General features: G+C 41.5%; 1 protein-coding gene across 3 annotated transcripts in view; it reads left to right on the forward strand.

Moving 5' to 3' along the window:
• LOC111564871 (nuclear factor of activated T-cells, cytoplasmic 1-like) overlaps positions 1 to 14,764 on the forward strand; it is a 63,542-nt gene that overhangs the window by 46,336 nt on the left and 2,442 nt on the right. The gene's annotated exons all lie outside the window — the stretch shown is intronic.

Here is a 14,764-nt window from a genome sequence, read left to right on the forward strand (position 1 = left end):
TCTTATTTTCGTCCATTTTTCCAAGCCGTGTAAAAAATGAAAGACTGTGTGGACTTTGTATGGAAAGCAATTGTCTGGCAACAGGAGCAAAATGGACTTCAGTGATGGATACAATCAAATATAGCAGAGGAAAGCCACAAGGCACAGTTAGATGCTTCACTCTCCGGAGACATTTAAGTCTATTCATTAAAGCTATATTCCTTCGGTTCATCATACGTCATGTATTTCTTATAGTTTCTCCTGACACAGCCGTTTAGAGGCTCGGTTTATGTGGCTAACATTCTGAGGTTTAGAAAACACGCGTTGAAAAGCCACCGAGCCACACGGATCACAGCAGGTCAGGACTCAGACAGGGCCTGTGGCTTGGCTGGGATCTTCCTGTGTATATCTGTGATCATGGAGCTACCACCTCACGCCAGACACTCTCATTACTGAATCACAATATGACAAATGTCAGTGTGGTTGACTGCTCTGACAGGATATTCACTGTCTCCTTTCCCTAGAAGGCTTCAAGGTCGCTATCTCTGCCTTGGTGAAAGCTGCATTACACTGTGATTTCAGCCTTATCCAACCTCTTATCTGTTTACTGTCTGGCACTGATTTTAAAGGCTTTTTTTGACCTACGTTAACCCCAAGGTAAAAGATATTAATGACAAGTGCAGATTCTAATTTTATTCACTTGTTTGTGACTAAAGGAACTTTCTGTCAGCTCAGCAAATGCAACATTCACCACTACAGTATTTGTCCTAAAACAGTGTTCCTCTGTGGAGATGGCTGATCTTGCTGTGAACACCACAAATGCTGCACAGTCACCGAAACCATCAATTTGCCTTGAATCTTGGATATTTCCTTCTGGCATTAACAAATATGAACACATGGAAAACTCATACAGTCGAGGCACAAACAGCCAATGAACACGATTGATTTGCTAAAAGACAACATTTGTTTTTTAGACATTTGAGAGGGAAGTCAGAGGTTAAGATCGGCTTTCGGACAGCAGTCCTCGTGGCGCGCCATGCTCAAGGACACTTCAGCAGTCACAGACAGTTGAATGTGGTTCAAAGGAGGAATCCTCCGTTTGAACATAATAACCACAGTGTGCTGTTTTCTCCTAGTAGTTGTATTTAGAGGATATAAATACCTGTGGCATCAGTAAACAGGAGCAGGTCTCCATCCTAGACCACTTAATAACAGCTCCCCATCTGAAATTTGTTAGCTCAGTGAAATAGTATCCTGTAGCGACGGATGTCAACAGAGAAGTCTGGTCCGGCCGGGTGGGATGGGGAAAGCCGTCGGGTTTTGCAACTGCTGGCAGAGTTTGCCGTCTCCTTCCAAGCACAAATACCTCAGAAAGCAGCGGTTGGGAGAGATAGTCGTAAAGGGAAAATAAGAAGAGCGGGGAGGCATCAGCACAGAAAGTAGAAGAGAGTGAAATAAAGATGCAGATATAAACTTTGAGAGAGTATAAACCAAATGCACATGTCCCCTGTTTTAGTGTTACAGCCCACTGACAGATCATTCTAAACACAGGCAGCGACTGCCAAAATAATGGATATGCCCAAAAAGATTTGGCATTCTCAGTCAACCTCTTTTTCAAAATGCTCATTTAATTCACTTGACAGCGAGAGAAAGGTTTATTACTGGGGCATCTGTTGCCACGCTGTATCTTACGGGCCTAAATATGGGACAGCCATAAGTCATGAGATGTGTTTCAGCGTTTCGAGATTTTGGGGTCAAGAGATTCTCATCATGTCCTCACATCCAGGAATATTCAGCGAGCATGAGAAGAAGCAGGTCAGCCATAGACATAAAGGAGACAGAGACACAGACAGACTCGGAGAAAGAGGGGAAAATGTGAGGTGGAAGAAAGTAGCCTGCAATCTTGGTGATTTTCCCTGGCAGCTTCTCCCGCTGCCCCTGTTCTGCACACACATACACGCAATCGAACAGACACTACGTTCACGGCTCAAGCTGTTAAAACCAAAACACTAAAAGTCAAAGAAAGAAAAACACCTCCGAAGTTAAAGATCACATTTTCTTCCTCTCCCACCAGTGGCCGCTCGCAGCGCTGAGCCTCACCAAGCAGTGGGTGAATGGGTTTACTTCAGGGGAGGGAATGATCATAACCACTGAACTGTAAGTGTCCTACTGTTGACATATGACCCATGGCACTAATAAACCTCAACTGGTCCCCCGACTCTCTGATTGTACTCAGCTGAGCTCAGTTCCGCTCAAAAACAACCCACCAACAAATAGCGAAATCCTTTTTACGCTCAGTAAGCCTTTTTTATTGTGAGGCGCTGAGAGATAAAATCATGCAAGGCTGCCTCTACATAAACATCCAAATTAAGCTCACTAGGAGCTCTCTATTTTAGCACTAAAATGTCCCAGATTTTTCAAATGTATTCAAGGTAATGGTGTAGTGAGCCCAAAACTCATACCCAAGGACTTTATTTTGTACAGAACTAATAAATTAAATGTTTTCACAGACTTTAATACACGACCAATCAAAAGTTTGGAGTCACTTAGAAATGTCCTTATTTTTTGAAAGAAAAGCAGTTTTTTTTCCAATGACGATAACACTAAATGAATCAGAAATCCAGGCTAGACATTGTTAATGTGGTAAATAACTATTCTAGTTGGATTTTTAATGGAATATCTCCATAGGGGTTCAGAGGAACATTTCCAGCAACCATCACTCCTGTGTTCTAATGCTACATTGTGTTAGCTAATGGTGTTGAAAGGCTCATTGATGATTAGAAAACCCTTGTGCAGTTATGTTAGCACATGGATTAAAGTGTGAGTTTTCATGGAAAACATGAAATTGTCTGTGTGACCCCAAACTTTTGAACAGTAGTGCATATGCTGTGTTATCGATCGTGCATTAGCAAGTTGCAAATGCTGCATAGAGCTTCACGAGGGAAAAAATAGCCTTAAATCTGCTTAGAGCTGCATTATGGTGTGTTGAAAATGTTCTACTGACAATATATTAAGGAAATTTTAATTAAAGTTTTGGCTTTTTAATAATGCACCCTTGATTAAGTGCTCATAAGTTGTAATTAATGGCTTTATTAATACTTTATAAAGCTATTAATGTGAACACTTTTTTGGGGTGTGGCTCTAAATGACCATAAAAGCAGTGATAAATTATTAACTATTATTAAAGCCATTATCTACAACACTTTATAAAGGGCATCCTAGCAGAGAGTGATGCCATGTTTTAATGCTTTGAAACCTCTGTTAGACTCATTCTAATCTGTTGGACTTTCTGGTAGTAGAAGGAAAGTTCATTCTCTCTGCTCATGTAGTATATCATCCATGTCAAATCTACAGGGAGCTGGCGTTGGAAACCTCTGCTTCAAACACTACGTGAAGCAAAATGTCACGTACATTTTAATTAGATCAGTTAGATTTACTGCATAATGGAGTAAAATAGGAGGCTCTTACTTCTGTTAAGGTATTCAAGTGGCAGGTTCACTCCCTGAGTCACAGCAACGGTTAAAATCTGTAAGATTTGAAGCAGCACGAACAGAAGCAGGTGAAAAATGCGGCTGTATGATTTACAGGTGGTAGAAAATGTCTCTGTCTGTCTCTACTATTTCTAGAAGAGTAGCTCTGTCTCCAGCACCCACTGAGACAATGTGGGCTTCGTGACGTCTATACGGTCTCCAGATGGATGTAAGTTTGTCTGTCTATGAAAATCAAAGCGAGGTCGAGGCTGTTGGAAAGGAGACAAGTGGAACTTTTGCCAAGATTGCCTCTCTCCACCTTCCAGACTGTGAATAAGTCCATGATGTGCCCTGAGGAGACCTCCTTCTCTGTGTACTTGAATCCCTGCAGGTGTTGAGGATTTAAAGTTGTAGAGGAGCTCTCAGGGTCAGCAAGCAGAGTGTTAATCAGATCACTCTCAGATTCGGTACAGAGTCGGATCACTAGAGCTCCGCGGGGATGTTGAAAAAGAAAGGGGCCGCGCTCTAGTGCACAGCAGGAGCTTTTTAAGATTTAGTTAAGTTTAGTATACTGTTCAGTGTGTTTGCTGAATTCAGGATGAGGCCTAAAAAGATCCTCCATCCAGCTAACCGAGAGTCTGGATCAGTGTAAATGTTACTTTCATCAGAGCATGTAATCCAAAGCTGTAAAACAACATTAAGAGACACTGGTTGACAGTTCTAGAGCAAGACGACTGCACAGGAGAGTCCTGTTTGCTGTAGCTCCTTTGTAAAAGGCATGCTAGTTTTGCTTTTAATCACAAACCCGTTTGGTTGGAAACAACAACAAATGAGCAGCTTTGGCATCTTTGCAGCAGATGACAGCAAGCAGACCTAATGCTTTTGTCATGGATGGCAAAATAGACGGGTTAACTAAGCAGACATGCTCACTAAACAACAGGAAGGAGCCTCTCTGAGCCATATATCTATGATGGATAGCGAGCAATAAAGCCGGCACTGAGGTAAGCCTTTTTGGACACGAAGGAGATCATTTCTCTGCATATGAATAAAAGAAAACAATCATGAAATCCCACATTTCAACTGACAGGCAACAGGTGATTTAAAGAAGCACACTACAAATGCAGTTGTAAATCATATTATATGCAAGTGCACAGCCAAATTCTCACCCAAATGGCCACAACCTACTGAAGTATGATTGTTTCAATATGTTCATATTTTTATACTGTGCCCCAAAGCAGTGAAATCTTGAGCCGTCTGCATCAGGCCCCGACGGAGCATACGTTTCTAATTCTGAATCAATCACAGCAAGTTTATCAGATGGCTGAGTTATTTTACCATAAACCCATCGGTAATGAGCCATGCAGAGAGTTTTAATCTGTCTCCTTTCATATCTCCATCACTGTGATGTGTGCATTTTGCTCATGTTTGGTGTATTTTCAGGCTTTTGGTGTTTGCTTCATGCATTTATGCTTCACTAGTTATGTGAAACGGAGCTTTTGATTTTTTGCAAAGTCTTGAATCATCCATAGACACAGAAGCTTTTCAGCTTCTTACTTTTAAGTTTACTTTTGATCAACACTTTGATTGTTGGGTTCTATTGTGGTATTCTTCAACTGCAGCTAAATAAAGGAAATTTAACGGCTTGAAGATGAAAGGAGTAGCTAAAATAACTGAAAGAGACATTTTTTTTGTGCTGAGGATTCATGCATCTGGACTGTACTGTGACATCCTTTTCTTTTCACCATCTACAGTGTGAGTCCTCAAGCAGTGCTTCAAAAGACAATATTGTAGACACATTTTTAACTTTTGGATATTAGAGTTTCAATTTTCAACATACAGTATGCAGTAAGCATGGTTTCAACATGTATCTGTACTTTGTTATTGTTAACGATACACTGTAATGACTGCACACCAAATCCGGAGAAGTCAGTGATGAGGGCACTGGAGAGCAGCTCCAACCATGTAAACACCTCCCCCTCATCCTCCCTGGAGATCGACCTCAGGCGAGCACACCAGCGGCCTCCTGGGCCCGGGAGGAAGTGAGGGGAGGAGGACGAGAGGGAAGTGGAGGCTCTCAAAAGAGACGCCGAGCGAGGCGAGATAGGGAGAGGCAGAGCTCACCAAGCAAGATCAAAGACAAAGGTTCTGCACCGCCACGGCCAAAATAAGCACATCAGTGGTGGGGCTTTCAGTAAAAGTTGTAGTCTTTAGCTTTCTAATTTGGGACGCTGCTGTTTTATTGTTCTCTGGTAGTTTTTACTTCATTTGGCCCTTTAAGTGATTGTAATCTGGGCTAAGCAGACACTGTGAGTCTCCTGGGTCAGGTCATGTGATTTGGCAATATGTCCCATTCATCTGACTGCAGAGAGCCATAAAGTACGTCCTCTGAAAAGTGAGGCACATCAGAGACTCACAGGTGGAGATTAGATCCCAGCTCCACTTTGTCTCTCTGCATGAGGCGCACAGAGGATGTCATCGTAATTTCTCAAGGCTGCTCCGGCTCTCTCATCCAGCTGAGCCATCAGGCCTCGTCTAAAAACAGCAGCAGACATATTGATTGGAAATCTGTTCAGCGACACTGGAGCACTTTCTGTTTACACTCTATACTTTATTTCTTCTTTTCGCTGCATCTGTCCAAAAGATGGATCGTATCACTTCTCTCCTGGCATCTGTGAACTGTCTCCTTATAAGACAATTCAAACTGTAAGTCTTGTGTAGGTTTAGAAACACAAAGTGCCATACATATGTTACTTCCTGTTTTTGTTTAATCACCTCTGCCCTACTTCTTCTTTTTCTTCTTCTTCTTCTTGCACTCTTATACAGACTATTACAGTCTGTACCTGCTGTACATATTCTAAACTGCACCTATTTGTACTGTTTACTATATTATATTTTATGACTGGGACATTGTAGCTACTACAAGAGATGTTGCCAAACAGAATTTCATTGTATCCCTTGCAATGACAATAAAGCTTCTTCTTCTTCTTCTTCTTCTTCTTCTTCTTCTTCTTCTTCTTCTTCTTCTTCTTCTTCTTCTTCTTCTTCTTCTTCTTCTTCTTCTTCTTCTTCTTCTTCTTCTTCTTCTTCTTCTTCTTCTTCTTCTTCTTCTTCTTCTTCTTCTTCTTCTTCTTCCCCCCTTTCATTTTCTCCCTCACCAACAACGGCACAGGGTTCCTTTCAGAAATGAGATAGGGTGGAGTGGGATAGATGTGAGCAAAAGGGCTCTTCTTCTTCAACAAAATGACAAGTAGTACATTTGCTTTTTCTTTTTTCGTGTATTCCAATCCATTATGTGACACAATTATAATAGATCTGGTTCATTTAGCCTTTCAGATTTATTGTGGTCTCATAAAAATATTGAAATTCTTACATAAATTTTGCATTTTTGAGACTTGATATAAGCTGATAAATGTGCATTTACATCTTTATTAACTTATTTGGAGGAAGCTCAGTAGTGGTTTAGGAGCATCCTGATCATATTATAAAACACACTGAAGAATTTTTAAACCAAAAATCATGGATAAGCATTTATGATATTTTTACATTCCTGCCTCCAGACCTCGGTCTCAGGCTGCAGGTAGTATTCCAGCTCTCAGACAGCAGGGCAGTCGATCCTGGGAGGTGAAGTAGAGGTCAAAAAAAGTCTGCAAATCACTGGCTGCTGCTTGTGTAGCTTACTTTAAATGCATGCTTATTTGTAACGGTTAATTGACCTCAATGAACATATAAGCATTTTTTGTTTATCAGCTCCTCTCTCTTCTGAACTTTGGCAGCTGGACAATCCACTGATTCTGTTTAAGACTGATGTAGTGAGTAAATCAAACTGAAAATATGAAAGTGGGAGAGACAGAAATATGATTTTGAGGCGGACAGGCCTCCCCCACCACCACTGATACGCATCTACGATTTCTCCCTTTCCATGACTACGTGTAAATCACGAATTTCATGGCGTGACTGTTCATCTGAGCGGTGCGGGGAGATGATTGGCTGCGGCCCACAACACAGCAGTGTCTCCGCGGCACCACGACAGCTGATGCAGGGCAGCTCTCGGGGTAAACTCAGCTTTTGTGTTCAAAACAAAACCCTCGCTCTGCAGTCCTGTCTCTTCTATCCAGCTACTCAGTCAGTTGAGGAGACTGAGTGGTTCCACATGCGAAGGCCTGGGGCTTCACACATAAGCTTAGCAGCGGGGATGAAGTATACTGTCTGTACATATCATCACATCATTAGGCCCAAAGGGATTGCTGCGATGGATTAGGAGCTGTCTACCTGCAAAGCTCAGATGAATTTATGAAGCACTTTATCATGATGAGGCATGAGTGGAACGCTTTGTCTCCTTCCATTTGTGTTTATCTGTGGGAATAATGATCGTGTCTCACTCCGGTTCGCTCGTTCTCTTTCACTCACTCCATCTTGATTTCTCTCTCTGTCACGTTTGTGTGTGTTCTGACCTTTGACTCCTCCCTATTTTTGACACTGCTGGTTGTGAGCAGAAGATAAGCGATGTTGTCCGAGGCTCTCCGTCCAGCCGTTTGAGCTGCGCGTGGGAGGAAGCAAATTGTCCATTAAGTGTTTCTGCTGAGGCTGAGAGAAGATTTGATATAGTGGGGAAACAAAAGTAATATGTACCAGGAAATTCAATTGTCTCTCTCCACCAAGTTTGAGCTTTAGTTTGGCTTCCCCACCAAATCAATTTCACATGAAAGCATGAGTTCAAATGAGGTTTAAGTGTGAGTCTGCCTTGCAGTCAGCCTCCTTTCGCCCTCGCTGAGCTCCTGCGCAGATTCGATGCAAGTGTTTATCAGTGTTTACATGAAAGAACTTCTATGACTCAGATGGACTTCCTCACATGCTGCTGCGATTCGGAGGGGCACAATAGAAGGAAGCTACCTCTTCGTTCTCACAAGGCTGATGCGGTACTACATGAGGTACTAGTGAGCATAGGAAACACTCCCCTTTGCTGCAGTGTGAAGGTCCTTGACCCCAGCAAAGCTGCAGTTAATACATGTTGTGAAAGTAAGAGGAGTTCAGGAAGGTGCCCTCCACTCCTTCAGTATCAAGAGACTTAAAGTGAGAACAGAAGTTGCTGCCAGGAAGCTGCAGTTACAACCTGGAGTTCAGAGGTCGTGTTTTGGATAGTCAGCTGAGGGAAGCGGGGTAAGGTGAAGTCACTCTCTGCCGTGTCTTTGCCAGGCAGACCTGATTTGACTGCACCGGATCATGTTACGACGGCAGGAACCTCCAGGAGGCTCTCAGGCCTCGAGGGTCAGCATCTCTCCAGACCACAAGGCCTTCTCTGTTCTTTGAGGAAGCCTGGCTGTTATCTAACCCCCGTGCACAGCGCTCTCCTCTAACAATGCTAACTAAATCCCCAGTGCCGGTCAGGTTCATGCTGAACTCTCAGAGTAGGCAAATGAAGTCATAACACTAATGCTTGGATTACAGGATAACAAGGAGGCCAAATCAGAGCACCAAAGCTTTTTTTGCTTGTTTATCACAGTCAAAACTACCAAACAGATCATTTTACATGTACAGTGTAATCCAGATGTATGTTAACAGCTGAGTACATTTTTTTTATACCTATAAATTGTTTTTTTTATATATATATATTTATTCAAAAGTATGTTAAAAGTAGAACATAAAATTCAGTATAGTATGAGCATATTTTTAGAGGACAGTTGCTGGACTGAATGACGAGATCCATTAGATGCCTATAGGTGCAGAAACTAAACATCCAGGGTTAGTGTTAAGTGTCTAAAACATCCATCCATCCTTTATCTATACAACACTTAATCCTCATTAGGGTTGAGGAGGGGTTCTGGAGTCTATCCTAGTTGACTGAGGGTGAAGGCAGGGGACACCTGGACAGGTAACAGTCTATCACAGAGCTACACATAGAGACAAACAATCACACTCACATTCACATTTACAATTTAGAATCACCAATTAACCTCAGCATGTTTGTGGACTGTGGGAGGAACACGGAAAAAACCCACACATGTACAAGGAGAACATGCAAACTCCATGCAGAAAGATCCCGGGGAAGGCGGGGACACAAACTGGTGATTTTCTAGCTACAAGGCAAAAGTGCTAACCACCAAGTCACTGTTTAGCCCCTGTCTAAAACAGCATCACAGTAATGTATATAAAGTAGTTTATGTCATGATTGATGTCATAACTGACATTATTGGATTAGACTGGTTTACTTCCCACATCTCCAACTTTTGCAGCAATTCCAGCAGGCTCTACTCAAACCTTTAGAGCTATTATGATCTTAAAATAGGTGCTAAAATGCAACAAAAAACAAAAAAAAAGCAAACAATTTTCACTTTTCTGTGGATTCCTGCCTTAGTGCTGCATTAAAACTCCTTCTTACGTCCTTCCTCTCCTTGTTATTTGTATGTGGCCTGTCTAGAAGCAGAAGTCTGGCTGAAGCTTTTACTGTTACTACTGTTCTGGTGTTTACCTTCAAGACACAAGCTAGACTACCTGTTGCTATAACTTTACACCACTGTAAAATCCTGGGCGGTTAGTGCTAGAAAACACTCTCCAGTGACAAGCTTTAGGATTCATGGATGCATTACTCAAACTGTGCTTCCTACATTCGATTTATCTTCTCACCAGTACCTGCTGGGACATGCCCCTTGTGTTTCTTTTTTTTTCTTCTAGGAGTACTATTTATGTTCTTACAGTTGTGGTAGGTCTTAACCTGTCACACAATGAGCCTGATGTTACTTCCCACCAACATTATGTGTGTAATAAAAGCTGCAGCTTGTATTCTGAAGGTAGTCTACAGCCCCTCCTAGCAGCAAATCATCATCCTCCATCACAGTTGATACAGACAGGTTATTTTAGCGAGGTCAACGTTTATTCAGCCAGCAGTCACGCCCAGTGGAGACACGGCTTTAGCAGCGAGCCACTTCCCTGCCCAGAAACACTGGTAGGCTCCTCACAAAGGAACTGAATTGTCTGTTGAACTGCTCAGCATCACAGTAAAGCGCAGTCATATTTGTGTGTCACTCTCACACCTGCCTGAAATAGATCTCCCCAGCCGCCCAGCCGCCCAGCCTTAAGTATAAGTCCTGACAGGTCCTGACTGTGGTTTACAGATTGCACTGGCAGCAGAGCTAATAAAGGATGTCACTCTGTTTGACTAAGACTAGCAGCGCACGTGTTTTGTTTTTGCTATTTTTTTTCAGCAGGGGAATATTTGGAGCTCAGTTTTCCACTGTTTTTGTTTATTCATGAGAGGGTGTCCTCCCGGTTACAGCTTTCCATTATTAACCTGGGCAACTGAAAAGAGAAAAAAAAAAGAAACAAGTTTCCAGTGCGGTTGCGAGAGAGATGCCAGCCCGCTTTGCCTCACTATTGTGCAACTTAACATAGAATTCTCTCTCTCTTTTTTTTTTACAATTGTATATAGAAATCATGAAAGTGGAAAATTAACACCTGGCGTGCTTTTTTCAAACAATACATCTGACTTTACAAGACCTAGTTTACGTATATCCCTGCCCATCCACGTTATGCAAGGGGCTGAATTTTTGGAGCCAAATTCCAGTCAGGACAAAATGTTCCCCAGCATGTCTGACTGCCTTCCTCTTTGCTGCATATTTGTGGTTATCTAGTCACTTCATGGAAGGTGAGACAGACTCAAAAATGCAGAGAGGTCATGCCAATGTCTTAAATGGAAAAAACAGTAAAAAGTGCATTGATGGAACTGTGATCTTGGTTAATTTTTTAGCTCTAAGGATTTTGCTGTCAACAAAAACTGATCGAGTGAAGAAAAGGTTTTTGAATTGAATAAAACTAAATGTATTGGGAGAGCTGTTAGTGTGTGCAAGGCTTTTTGTTCACACACAGTCATGGCCTGTGTGTGCTTATCTGTCAGTCATTCAGGTTCTTTAAAATTTCTTCATTTCCCAGAAGTTGCAGCTAAATGGTGACATGAGCCCCATTAAAGAGCTATAAATAACACCTTGGTGTTGTCTTGTGGTGTAGCAGTAGGCCACATCCTGTTTCTAAAATTCTCACGTTGCCGACAGAGTACATAGATGAAAACACAAGGGCCAGTGTTTTACCTTTCCTCTCACTTTATCGCTCGTTTCTTCAGAATGGAACATCATTGGGCATGCCAATGGAAAATATTAGTTGATAAAGAGCAGCAAAATAACACCACAGTTACAATGTGGGAGGAGGAGACGTCACATTTTGTTGTTTTTTTTCAGTGACTGAAAAGAAGAAAGGAAGCCACAGCTTTCAATCTGAGAAAAACAAAACGTACATGTGTGGCTTTTCGCTGCCGAGCTGTCGGGTTTTCCCGTCTCTTCTTCTTTAGAACTACCTGGAGCTGTTTTCTCACCTCAGCAGCGACATTAAAGTTTGATCATTTAATTGTTACATGTGCTTGCACTTCCTCTATGGCCTGCGATGGCAAGGCTAAAAATAACCTCAGCATGTAAATGCCTGTTTAGCCCAGAGCGGAATAGAGTTGAAAACAGCCAGCAGTGTTGGCACAGGATGGATTTTTCCAATGGGAGTTCCTCCTGTTGAGGGAGGTGAGTCCCAACCAACCTGTGTGTATGTGTGTGCAGAAAGGTGGGTGTTTCTGCACACAGAAAGCAGGGCATACTATTACAGGTGTGTGGCCGACTTTTTAAAAAAAAATCTGTTACACATTATTTACTGCTATAAGTATATTTATTTTGTCTCCAACTTAATTTGGTTCATTCATTAGTTTTGTTTATTGTGCTTTTCGAAAATTCTTTTTTTTTGTCATTAGCAACTACTAATAGATTTAAATACAGACAGAGAAGAAGAGACAAGAAATAACAATCGATCATGATAAAAACATGCAAGGGGCACCCATCTCATGTCACCCAGATTTGTCTAACAGAGTTATACTTCATGGGAAATTTTCAGAGGTTGCTGCACAACCCCAAATGTCTGTTCTGATGGCAACAACTCATATTCACCATAAGAAAGTGTGTGATATATCACCAAAGGTTACTCGCCATTTCCTCCCCACTCTGTGCTCACAAGGTACACTACCGTTCAAAAGTTTGGGGTCATTTAGAAATGTCCTTATTTTGAAAGAAAAGCAGTTTTTTTCAATGAAGACATGGTTGAATTCTTCAGAAATACAGTCTATATCTTGTCAATGTGGTAAATTCTAGCTGGAATTGGCTGATTTTTAATGGAATATCTCCATAGGGGTACAGAGGAACATTTCCAGCAACCATCACTCCTGTGTTCTAATGCTACATTGTGTTAGCTAATGGTGTTGAAAGGCTCATTGATGATTAGAAAACCCTGTGCAGTTATGTTAGTACATGGATAAAAGTGGGAGTTTTCATGGGAAACATGAAATAGTCTGGGTGACCCCAAACTTTTGAACGGTAGTGTAGATGTCATACTAGGACTTTGCTGACATGCAGTCTTGCTAGTACTATCAACAAGTGTGTTGAGTTGCTTCTTACTGTATATAGTGAAAAATGCAAAGCGATAAAGTCAAAATGTAGAATACTCTCCTCAAATGAACAATAAAAAAGAACCACTTTATGTCTATTCACTCCAAACTGTCAAACTTTCTACATGAAGTACTATCATTCTAATAGTATCCTGTAACCTTGGTAGTATCTATTTCTGTAGTGTTTCTGCACTTCATTTAACATAGATTACTACAACTGTCCCTTTGTTGTAAAAGAAAAAGTAGAAAAAATTATTTATTTTATGTTTTATCTCCACCTTTGCCACACAATATGACATTATAGGGAGAATGATAAGCAGAATTGAAGTAGTTGCATATTAAAAGAATTCCAAATTGTTTTTTCTTAGTTTTGTTTTCATCTCGATCAGTGCTGATGCTTCACCATCCACCAAACAGTATCTTGTGATAACAAACTGCAGGCCCACTTTGAACCTCGGAGTGGGTGGACTTCCTGTCTCGGCTCCGATGGTGGTTTTTCGCCAGACTCTTTCTTTCTGTCTCTGTCTACATCAGCATGTGTTATCACAGCGAGCTCTACAACTGCGGAGCTTCTTGTTTGTGTCGAGCCGCAGGTCTCGGGGTCCTCGCCATCTTCTCGGTCACTTCCCTCTGTTTTGCCAAAGAACACAGAGCAGATAAAGGCAGAGGACTGATCTCCGTCTGCCCGACTGTGGGAAAAGCGCGGGCACAGGAACTAGTGCAGGAAAGACAAGACGGTGACTTAAAAACAGAGATGTGTGTGTGGAGCCGATATGAGTTCATAATGGCATTGATATGTTTGGATTGCAGCTACTGATATCCAGTATTTCTCAACGTGGCCGTGTGCATGCCAAGTATGCAGTGAAGCATTGCCATGTCTGATGTTAGATCACATTCGGTACAAGTTTTAAGCCTTTTGTAACAGGAGAAATTAATTTGGTGTGATTTCATCTAATAAAAGCTGCGTTTTTAAATATTAACATTGCTCTAATTGGCTCAATCACAGACGCATAGGATCACTTTTTACATACTGTTTCCATAAGACATCCAGGGATCATTGCTGGATTAAACTCGTAGTTGAGAGCAAAGTTCAAATGTTGTGCTAGGCCCCTATAAGCCCTCAATTTGTCCTATCTGTTTTTCTGCTTTAAAGTCATTTTTGATTCCAACTGTGGTAGTTTGACCCTAAATTTAGAAATTTACGACCCACAAGCACAAGTTTAGCACAATGAGGACGTATCAAGATTAGATAATGAAGCAGTTCCTACTGAAGGGTCCTAATCATTTAATTTATCGTGCAGTGTTGTATTTTTAAAAAGACACTGAAACTAGAGGGATTTAGTGTTCGATAAAGGTGTAGATTTTTAAAAACTAAATATATCCTGACTTTTTCTCTGTAGAATGAGTGACGATCCAGATATTATTACTCTGCCAAGGAATGTGGTGGAGTTATGTGATGATTGCCGTATGTTTGTCCGTCTGTCTGTCTGTTAGCAACATTAATTAAAAAACGGACCAACAGATTTGGATGAAATTTTCAGGGAAGGTCAGAAATTACACAAAGACTAAGTGATTAGATTTTGGCAGTTTATAGTCTGGATCCACGGATTTGTTAAAGATTTCTGTATCATTGTGAGATAGCAGCACAGCGTCACTGTAACTATGACAACAAGTGAACACTACATCAGCTGCCAGCTGAGGATCACATGATTGCGATCACATTACAAATCCACTGCTGTGGATTTATTGGGACTTATCCGTTGGAAATCATACAAGGAACAATTGACTAAATTGTGGGAGTGTTTCAGAGTCCCATCAATTCCTGCCGCCAGCTACATATTAAGGTCAC

The sequence above is a fragment of the Amphiprion ocellaris genome, chromosome 9 (genome assembly GCF_022539595.1).
Source record: "Amphiprion ocellaris isolate individual 3 ecotype Okinawa chromosome 9, ASM2253959v1, whole genome shotgun sequence".
Taxonomy (NCBI): domain Eukaryota; kingdom Metazoa; phylum Chordata; class Actinopteri; family Pomacentridae; genus Amphiprion; species Amphiprion ocellaris.